The following is an 11,281-nucleotide window of genomic DNA, read 5'->3' on the forward strand; positions in this document are numbered from 1 at the left end:
GTTTAATAAACTCGCAGATCTTGTCTTATCGGGTCTAAAACCACTCGGCTACGCCTCGTGTTTTATACCCGATAAAACACTCCTGCTCGTTTATTAAACAGTACATATATATTTTTAATTAATGAATGTTTAGTCTAAAACACAGCAGTATTTACCGAATGAGAAAAGAAACTAACAAGAAGCGAATCGTGACTTTGTATGTAAAGAAAGAAGTAGTACTTAAGAGAATGGCACAGAGTGAAAAGTTATTGGTTAACTTAAATTTCCATAGTACGTTAAAAGATTCCTATTACGAAGCCTACTAGTAAAGACAGAAATGATACTCAATGGAATGACACATCCGAAAAATATTGGACCATAGTTGAAAATCATTTCTAGTAAAGAAAGAAGTAATACTCAAGGGAATGACATATGGTCTAGAATGGGAAAATATTGCACCATAGCTGAAAAGCATTCTTAGTAAAGAAAGGAATAATACTCAAGGGAATGACACATGGTCTGAAATGGGAAAACATTGCACCATAGCTGAAAAGCATTCCTAGTAAAGAAAGAAATAATACTCAAGGGAATGACACATTGTCTGAAATGAGAAAACCTTGCACCATAGCTGAAAAGCATACTTAGTAAAGAAAGAAATAATACTCAAGGGAATGACACATGGTCTGAAATGGGAAAACATTGTACCATAGAATAATACGCGATGAAATAGAAATAGGAAATGAAATTGAACGAAAATAACTTTAAGATAATAATGATAGCATTTACGGTCGATATCTTTTACTTTATCAAATAATAAAAAGCTGATTTTCTTGTACAAGAACTTTATGCATGGTAAAGATTTTTATGCATGATTAGATTAGGATTAATATGAGATTAGACATCTTGGATTAGAAAATAATACTTAAAACTTTTATTAGCGCAAATAGAAAATGTTGTTTTGGAAAATTTCAAATTAGTCGAGTCCTAAACTTAAAAGAAAACAAAGAATAACAATGACGAAATAATAGGTCGATATAGCGACTTAAAAAATAGGATAAATTATTGAGAGGGAAAATATTATTGTAAAAAGGAAACAGTCAAGAAAACGTTTTCATATACATTTTTATTTATATTCAAAACGAATTTTCATTTTCAAAAAAAAAAGTCATTTAAAATTTTTTTTCATTTTCTTTTGAAATAAACCATTCATAAATTGATAAAAGAGAATTGAATCCATGCACCCATTAATGCTGAAGTAAGTACACCTAGCTTTGCACAATTGCTCTCCGTCGTATTTTCTTTTCAACTACAATGAACACTTGCCTCTTGCTTGTCTAGTAATTACCTGAAAACCAGATGTCCGAGACAATTGATTAGCAAAGCATAAGTAAAAATGCTCAAAATATAATATATGTAGAGAGCTCATACATCTTAATAAGCTTTTAAAAATGAGATCACTGTCTCACTTTACTTTGAATAATTTTATCTACAGAAAATATCTTTCAAGTAACAGTGTTGTAAAGCCTAAGCTCTCCTCGACGGTCTGGTTTCTTCGCTCGGTTGAAGTTAAAGTTTCAAGGTCGTACGAAAACTGTGAGTATAAAACATACAATTTATTCCTTTGCGCTGCATTTCGGAAACATTTCTTCCTATCCATTAATTTAGATGTCTTATAATGATTTTTTTAGAGCTCTTTTAGCCTTGATTGTAACTCAGGAGTCTGAAATTTTTATCAACTTGTTATCTATGAACTGAACACTAGACCAGATTAATTTAAAACATCGCATTTTTTTTTTCTTTTTTCCATTTTGTATCATCTTGCTTTGATTTTTCTTTCTATCAGAGCACGAAGATCTTGAAAAATAAATAATTTCTCAGAAAAATAATGTTTCTTCTTCTGTTTTTGAAAAGGTTTTCTGTCTTCTGTTTAAATGAGACAATTTGATGATTTTTGGATAGAAATCTAAGCTTCGAATTTAGTCTTTTACTAGCTTGCAAGTCCTTAGCTTTTCCTGAATATTTAATTTAAACATTTGGTCATATGCAGATTAGGGGATATCTTTTTATTATCAAAATACCACTATCTCAACCCTGATGGAATGAGACGCGATAGTTATAAAGGAATATGTCTTCTGAAATTTCGACTGTTCAAAGAGAATGAACGAAGCAAAATATTTCGCAAATAGGGGAGTGTATGCAAAAATAATCTTAATACGATTTTCAAACAACAGGAGAGAAAAAAACTAGAACATTTCAAACGTACTAAAATGAACTAAAGAAAGAAAAATTGAATCAAAGCTTACAATATGTTATTATTTTATTATATTTTCATGTAAAAAGTTTTTTCCTTGTCGATAAAGAAATTTGGCGGGGAATTTTTAGCTAAACATCTGCGTTTTAAAGTATATATGCTCAGTTGAATGAGTTGACATGTTCACAAGTCTTATGTTAAGTTCCAAAAAGTCAAACTCTCTCATTTCTTACAGTATGATTTAAATGTACAAAGTCACTAGCAATAAATCTACGTCTAAATAAATATTGCGCATATATCTTTTTCCCTCAATATATTTTTAATTTTGAAATATCAAAGTCAGGATCACTGTTCAAATTATCTATAAAAAGAAAAACAAAGCAAGCGGTCGCCCAAGTTGATAACTATAAATCATGACGTATCCATCTCCCATTACCATAGCAACTATGAACTTCATAGATTCAAGTGCTGAGCATAATACTCAAGGTACTCGTGTTTTGAACAACTTTAAAGCTTGATATTGGACTTTGTACTTTTTCTATTGCAGTATTCCTTTAAGATTCTAAAAACTAGGAAAAAATACTTTTCCATCCATTTACGACATTTGTTGCCAGGTGTGTGTGTGTGTGTGTGTGTGTGTGTGTGTGTGTGTGTGTGTGTGTGTACACACTCGATTGCAGAAACGTTGTAGTATACATTTATACATTTATACAAATATCTAATGAGATGCATAATGCAAAATAACCATTTTCAACGCTTAAAACCAACTGATTTATAATCTGTACGATCTAATAGACAAGAAAAAAATATTTTGACAGTCATTGAATGAAACAAACAATAAATAAAGCGATTTTTCTGTGTTGCATATCATTAAATATACTGAATAAATTAGATATATGTATAAATGTATACTACAACGTTTCTGCAATCGAGAAAGGTTGTAGCATAGTATACATTTATACATATACCTAATGAGATGCAAGATATAAAATGAGATGTTTTACGTTCTGCATCTCATTAGGTATCTGTGTAAATGTATACTACAACCTTTCTGCAATCAAGTGTATATATATATATATGTATTCTTTTTAAGGGATAGGACGGACCGTACAAATTTTCAGTACAATCGGCTTGGATTTAAGTCTAGTCCTCTTTGTTGAAAAATATATACACAGATTCATCAAATATAAATCCAAACTTCTTGTTTCGAATGGATTTATCGACTACAACGAACAGCTATCTTATTTACGAGAGTAATAAAAGAAATGCCAGGCAGTCATTCCTACTATTCTTGGATCTTGGAATAAGCTATCTCCCATCGCTTATTGCTTAGCCTTTATTACCTATTGCCAATGTTATTCCGGTGGCTTATCTTTTCAGCATCAGTAGGGCAGCTGCCGTAGTAAAGGCTTCCACGTTTACGACAGTTAGTTTTATTGCCCTGTTAAATTGTGACTCAATATAAAAAAAACTTTATTTGAATTTCAAAATCACACCTTTATCCGGAACTAAAAATATATTTCTTTTATGTTTTCTGTTAGTTTTAGACAAATGCAATTTAAAGCGCTCTTTTAATTACAATTTTCGTTTTAGTGTTTTCCCGCCATTTTTAATTCGCGAGCGTCCGCGTTTCATTGACACCATCGTGTGGTGGCACCAGCCTATATAAATTCACTTGGCGAATATTCAATTACGTAAAACTTTATTAAAAGTAAATTGAATATTTTTATTGAACATCGCCAAATGTTTTGCTAGAAAATACACTAGTTGCTCTTTTTGAAATTAATAAGATTTTTATGCTCTTAAAGGGAAAAGAATAGTTTTTTTTAATGAAGAAAATTGAAGCCTTATTCGACTCATACGGTACGAAAAGTGATGAAAAAAATTTGATTTTCTCATTTTTTCTGTTTCTGGAAGGAAGAACTCAAATTTATCATTAAAACGAGAAAACTGACTTAAGACGTATTGGCTCGCCTCAGGCTTCTACGGTTATCATTCAAACTTCGTGACACATTTATTGGTAAAAGAAAGAAAGAAAGTGTCAGTAAAATTGATCTTAGCCCTAAGGCTATTTGACCTTTCAAGTCATTAGGCTACTAGAAGACCTAGAAGGAATCCTTGAAGCCTTTCAACAACTCGGCTGGAGAGCAGTGTCGTAAAAAAACGTATGCGCATGCGCCAAATTGTTCAAAAAAAAAAAAAAACAACAACAAACAAACATGGCCGCTTGAAAAACATTCTAGTACAAAAAAATAGAGAACTTTTACATACGATAAAAACAAAACTTAAGCATTGGTTAATAGGTTTAAAATATTAATTTGTCTTAACTTTAATTCAAGAAAATAAGCTTAAGCTAATTTTGATATTTTTTCGAAACCATTAGAAATTTTTTATCGGAAGAAGGTGAGCCCGCCATTTTACCCACGACCGCTGATTTATCTTTCACTAGCCCTATGTTCTCCTGCATGGAGTATGTTATTGAGAAAAAAATGCAACGATACTTAATTTGGGATATTTCAGTCCTTGGTTCTAAATTTTATAGCCGCCATATGTGTTTGTCGATCATTTGAATCATTCAGTTTGTTTTCATGTGACGTCATCACCGCCATGTTGGTGTACGTTAACAAAGATTTCTCGATAGCTTCTCTTGTTATGTGCACCAACATGGCCGCCATGTCTTTGTCATTTGAATCATTCAGCTATGACGTCATCACCGCCATGTTGGTGTACGTTAACAAAAGATTTCTCGTTCACTTCTCTTGTTATGTACACCAACATGGCCGCCATGTCTTTGTCACCTGTCTCTCTTTTCAGTCATTTCTTGACAGGACAGCTGTAAAACTCTTTTAGTTTACACTCGACCTATTTTCAAGGAGCTTTTTTATGAATTTCTCAGCGTACGTGATCAAGTTTCATGCCCATATTATCTAATCGTAATAGCCCAAAGAGTTTCAGATGAGCCACTTGAAAAGCATTTCCCAGTTTTGAAGGAAAATACACCAAAAAAGGCCTAATTGTTCGCCCTAAGGATTTAATAGTCTCAAAGAAGAATATCTAGAACTCTGCTGTCGTTGCCTCTTAGCTAATTGCCTTTCATTGGCCTGGCTTGACGTCAGACGTACTGAATATCTTTTAGAAAACAATAGTAATATCTATAGTGGATAAATAATCATGAGAGCGGCAAGTTAGTTTTAATTCTACGATTGAAGAAATCTCCGTGGGTTTTCGGGATAATGATGAGCATAAACTAGGCGATATTTGCTTTAAATATTGAGAATCTCCTCGTAAAAGTGTCTTCAAGGTCTTAAATTTGACGTAGTTTATAATGGGTTATGTTTTTCTTGCTTAATTTAAGTGGCTTAGTTGCCACCGCTACTCCTACTACGACTATAACAATAATAATAATAATAATAATAATAATAATTAATATTCATATGATCAAATGCGCATATCAACAATATCAACACAACTACTGCTGCTGTACTACTGGCTGCCGTTGCCCGCCTTCCCCTGCATCGCTACCGCTACCGCTACCGTTACCCATACCGCTTCCACTCGTGCCACTACCACTAGCAATACTACTACAGCTACTACTACTAGAGTAGTTTTCGTATGACTGTGAAAAGCTCAGTGCCGTATAAGCGTGCCATGCCGTGACCGTTATGTTTTCTAGAATTTTAATTGGCTGATTTTTTTCTCGCGCAATGTTATTGGCCTAAAAGTGCCGTGACCTTTGGCGTGACCGTGTCCGCGCCGTGTTTATGTCGTGTTCTGGATATTTGATTTGGATGGAAGGTAAATTCTCAAGCTATGTGATTGGGCTGTTGAATATGCCTTGCTGTGTCATGACCGCGTTCGTGCCATGAGCTTTTCACAGTCATTCGAAAAATGTTCTATAATACTTTATCATATAATTATCCATAAAATACCTATATTTCTCCTTTTCGAAAAACTGATATTTTCACATGTGAAAATGTGAAAATATCGTTACCAATAGAATTTAAGCTATTAGTTTATAAATAAATACTTTTTTATAATAATAAAAAGCTTATTAAGTTGATTTTATGGATAATTATATAATAAACAGAATATTACATAGCCGCTTGGAGATACGAAATTTATCTTCTCGTGTTGAAAATCTCTCACTCGTTCGCTGCGCTCACTCGTGAGAGATCTTTTCAACACTCGGAGATAAATTTCGTATCTCTGCGCGCCCATGTAATATCCTCTATATACACTGCTGCTACTATTAAACAGATAATAGTGATTTTCTTCTATTTATACAAATATTTATATTATTGTAATTAGTAGTATTTAGAGGGCCACAAGTTTATCAGTTAACAAAATTACTGTCACGTGTCACCCTCATTAAATAAAGTCTTCAATATTCAATTCAATTCGATTCAATTTTTCCTCAGACTGTATACCAGTTAGTTGTAGTGTATCGCAAAATAGATGCAAATCCAAAAAAAAAAAAAAGAAAAAGAAAAAGAAAGAAAGAAGATCTGCTATGAACCTCTAATAGTCTCTACTAATAGCGCAGCGCACTGATTCTAAAAATAGCTTAAAGGGACTCTGAGGCGCCAGACACATCATAGCTTAAAATGTACATCAAACATTTTTGATTTTGAAAATCGAAATGAAAATTCCATGAAATGCGTTTTTTGGGGTGATATCGTCCGTCAAAGTTGCGAAATGACTTAAGCTGGGCTCCCTGTGGAATATCGCGGATTTGATGGCTTGGGATGAATGAGGTGTGATGACGTCAGATAGTGGAACATGTTGGATAGCTGGAGCTGAATCAACCAAATTTCGCTATGGAAGTATGGCCGTTCTTTATCAATTTGAGCCGGAAATTGCTTGAGGAGAAGAATATAATACACCCGATGAAAGTGTGAGCGAGGACAGTGAGCTAGAAGAAGTGACGAACGAGGAAAGGCTTCTAGGAATCGATGTGGTGTACGTGTCAGCAACTTCATCTTCACTTCCATCTTCTTTAAAGCCAGTATCTTCCTCATACATTCAGGGAAGGTAGATCTTTAATATCTTAGATACCACACATGCTGATCTTTTTGCTAAGATAACCGTGCATTCACCATGTAATTATAAATTGGCGATATCAGAACTAGCACAACGCAGAGGGCTGAAAAAGCATTTCAGCGAAATGAATATGCATTGAACGTATACGTATATGAAAAAGAAAATACCGAAAAAAGCTCACTTATTTGGAATATAAGAACGTAATAGAAAATACTTTAAAAAACTCACTTATTTGTAATATTTGTTCAATTTGGAATGAGCCTTCTCTGTCATGAAGAGAAACTATTAAATGCAGTCCTAAGCACATCTCGGTTCAGACACAATAGTCGTGATGCATGTCATGTCTAATAATTACGTTGAGTTTAACATCAGAAAATATTGAAATCTTAAGTGAAATAAAATGTTTCATTTACCTCATAATCTTTTACCTAATAAGCTCATTTAACAACATAAACACATATCAGCTAGCTGTTTTCATCACGACACATTGTTGACTTTAAGATCGATTCCTAGAAGCCTTTCCTCGTTCGCCACTTCTTCTAGCTCACTGTCCTCGCTCACACTTTCATCGGGTGTATTATATTCTTCTCCTCAAGCAATTTCCGGCTCAAATTGATAAAGAACAGCCATACTTCCATAGCGAAATTTGGTTGATTCAGCTCCAGCTATCCAACATGTTCCACTATCTGACGTCATCACAGCCCAGGCATCCCAAGCCATCAAATCCGCGATATTCCACAGGGAGCCCAGCTTAAGTCATTTCGCAACTTTGACGGACGATATCACCCCAAAAAACGCATTTCATGGAATTTTCATTTCGATTTTCAAAATCAACAAGGTTTGATGTACATTTTAAGCTATGATGTGTCTGGCACCTCAGAGTCCCTTTAAAGATTCGGACAAACATTGCATTCTGTTTAACCGCTACGAGGATCATACTAAAAACAAAAAAACTAACCGATTTTATTATTTTTACTTAAAGTTACAATAACAACCCATGTAAACTAAGATCAACTGCGATCGGTGTGAAAATTATCTGCTGAAAGTAAACTTGTAAGTTTGTTTGTCCGAATTTCGCCTTTGTCTTCGTTTTTATGACGTCGCGGTTGCGCTGCGCTAGTATTTCCCAATCTGTAGTAAATCACTTTATATACTACGACACTACTACTACTACGACAACGACGACTCAACAAAAATTTGTATTCGATAAAAGTATAAATTTAACTTAATTTAAGACTTTTGATATTTTTATCTCTGTAAGTGAAGTTGATGTAGTTAAAAGAATGCTGCCAATCAGTGGTAGTTTCCTTTTGTTATTTCAAATTCTGTTTCAAAAAGGATGCACGCAAAACATGTGCGTTTAGGAAAAATGCGTCAAACGCTGTTGTGACGGGATGACAAAGACATCAAAGCTCGATTAACGTGGGCAGAGAACGAGCTTAGTGCAATTTAACTACGCGTCGCCAAACGAAAACAATTCCTCAAAGGAACTACGTATACGTTCATAGCATAGTCACTATATTTTATATCAAGCTAGTCTTGCCTTAATTTTCGCTTCTAAACTGACACGGTTAAAAGACACTCCATCGCACTAAAAGCTACACCAGAAATCTCAATAAACAATATCCATGAATAGGTAAGTTTACTCTTAATAACGCAGCGGTTATTGTTATTTTATACTATATTTTGAGTCGAATATTTGAATCCGTTGAAATTTTCTGAAAAGAAAAAGCTGCCATTAATAAATAAGTCTCATTTTTCGGAACTGAAAATACAAATAATTTTTTAAAATATTTACTAACTTTTAGAAATACTATTACTATTAGAAAGCGATATAGTAGCCTTCGAGCTGTGTGTGGTGTGTGTGTCTCTCTCCTCTCGAAAAAGAAACCACTTTACTTTATAATCAACATAAATAAAATTCATTCCTTACCTATATTCCTTCCTTATACTTTTCGTTGAGAAAATATGTATACGTATATTTATTTCAAATTTTAACTTGTTTGAATTACTGGTATACTGAGTTCATTTTCGTTGTTTGTTTGTTTGTTCGTTTGATGGAGTTTCGGTTTTGCTGAAATTTTTGTATCGAAAACAAAGATAGATTAGTACTGATATACAAAAACTATCGCATATATTAAATGTACATTCGTTTGAAATGTTTTTCATTTAAGATTTAATGGAATTTCAAGGCAGAAAATGTGAGAGTGAATAAGTCAATAAAACTAGAAGTTACATCAGAAAAATTATTTCAAGCAATTGAACTTTGCAATATTGTTTTATTATTTTTCATTTGTTTTAATCGAATCGATTTAAAGAAAAAAGAAATTCAAAGTGTAAAAAAATATTATTTTTGAGTTAAAACAAATTTTCTTAAACATAAATAATTGAATTTCTTTTGACACAAAATGCATTAATGAGAAACATTCTTTATATTCAGACTGCTAAAGCGTTTGTGTTATGATAAATGTGTCAGGTTTTAAAAAACGACACTTCGGACCGAACAGGTTTTATTTCGACTTAGGTGCTAAAGTACAGTTTATGACAGCATGGAGTAACTGTACCAAATCTTTATTTACTTAAGATTACAAAAAAATTATTTAGATCAAAGTGCTTCTCTTACTAATCTGCCAAGATTAGGAATTTCTCTTTTCTGGCACTGAAGTTTTTAAATCGCAAATCCACATCCTTCCCAAATTTATATTTATCAGACAGTATTGAATTTACCATTTATTTCCTTGATTCATTCTTAGACTCTTCTTTGTTTTCTAATGAGGTTTTCCATTGAAATTTTAGCTCTTTCAACGTTAATTTAGAATAATGCCAAAGCTGTCGCCTAAGGGAAGTATGGAGATGGTGTCTTTTGTCTTATCTTGGTGCGAGGAATACCGTACTAAGATGGTTTTACGATTACTATACGACCCACTCGCTATAAAGAAAACATCAAAATTTCTTGCAAAGAAATATCTTTAAAACGTCATATTATGAAAAAGTAAATTTATCAAAACAATTTCTTCAACGTTGGATATAAAGACGGTTTGTGTTTTCAAGTATGAAGTGATTTAACTCTATATTAAAACAATATCAATTCCTAGCTCTATTTGCCTGAGCCTGCAGGGGACTTGACCGGCGGGTGACGTGACTTGATCATGCGCAGAGCTTCTGCATTTTCATTTTTCATTCATAGTCTTCTTCTGATTCTTTTTATCATCATCATCATCATCATCATTACTATCACCATCATCATCATAATCATCACAATCATCATCATCATCATTGTTATTATTATTATATTGTCGTCATTTTAGCCAATTAGAAAACAGAGCTTAGATTGTACCATTTTTCCGAGTTCTTAGTTTATCACCGAAGACCAAAATGACAGTGGGCTCAAGAACAGAAGCTCAAGTGATAAAATTCTCAAGTTAATGCTTCTCATTCCACTTAGACCAAGATTAGAGTTAAATCTTAACGCAAACGAATCTTAAGCATTTGTTTTTCAGATGTCGAATGACGGGTGCCAGAAAAATCCTTATAATCCGGCACGTATAAGCTTCTTTAGATCAAATTTTGTCTATTTTCCTGATCAAATTCGTATATTTAACGTCAAAAAGTTTAACGTATTTCGGTAGTCCAGTAGGACTGTTAAGATAGTTTTAAGAAGATATCTTTTCTCTTTCTCTCTTTCTATATCTTATCTATTTTTCTCTTTCGTATTTTTGTCTTTCTAGCTTCCAAATGTAGGTTTTTTGACTTCCTTTTTAATGACTTTCGTTTGTTCCACTTTCTTTCTTTTTTCTCTCTTCCTTCCTTTCTTCCTTTCTTTCTTTATATTTTTCTTTCAGTAATATTTTCTAACTTCAATAGGCCAGGTTCAATATCTTTTGTCCAAGTTCAGCCTTGATTGAGGCTTCAGTCATTTGGTATGATTAGAGAATTTTGGTAGAAATGTTAATTAGTTCACTGTATCCGATACTCAACAACTTAATAATCAAATCTACAGCACCAGGTTAC

General features: G+C 33.1%; 1 protein-coding gene across 2 annotated transcripts in view; it reads left to right on the plus strand.

The window, feature by feature from the left end:
- Positions 1-1,471: 1,471 nt before the first annotated feature.
- Positions 1,472-11,281, plus strand: part of LOC116293456 (uncharacterized) — a 16,789-nt gene continuing 6,979 nt past the window's right edge. Inside the window, exon 1 of one of the 2 annotated variants that reach the window (XM_031700882.2) lies at positions 1,472-1,572. The gene's annotated coding sequence lies outside the window, so the exon portion shown is untranslated. Of the gene's footprint in view, positions 1,573-8,634; positions 8,907-11,281 lie in introns of those variants that run through there. The other variant, XM_031700883.2, reaches the window with a different exon arrangement.

The sequence above is a fragment of the Actinia tenebrosa genome, unplaced genomic scaffold (assembly GCF_029948245.1).
Source record: "Actinia tenebrosa isolate PJP-AT-01 unplaced genomic scaffold, QUT_ActTen_1.0 PGA_scaffold0__85_contigs__length_37466705, whole genome shotgun sequence".
NCBI classification, from domain to species: domain Eukaryota; kingdom Metazoa; phylum Cnidaria; class Anthozoa; order Actiniaria; family Actiniidae; genus Actinia; species Actinia tenebrosa.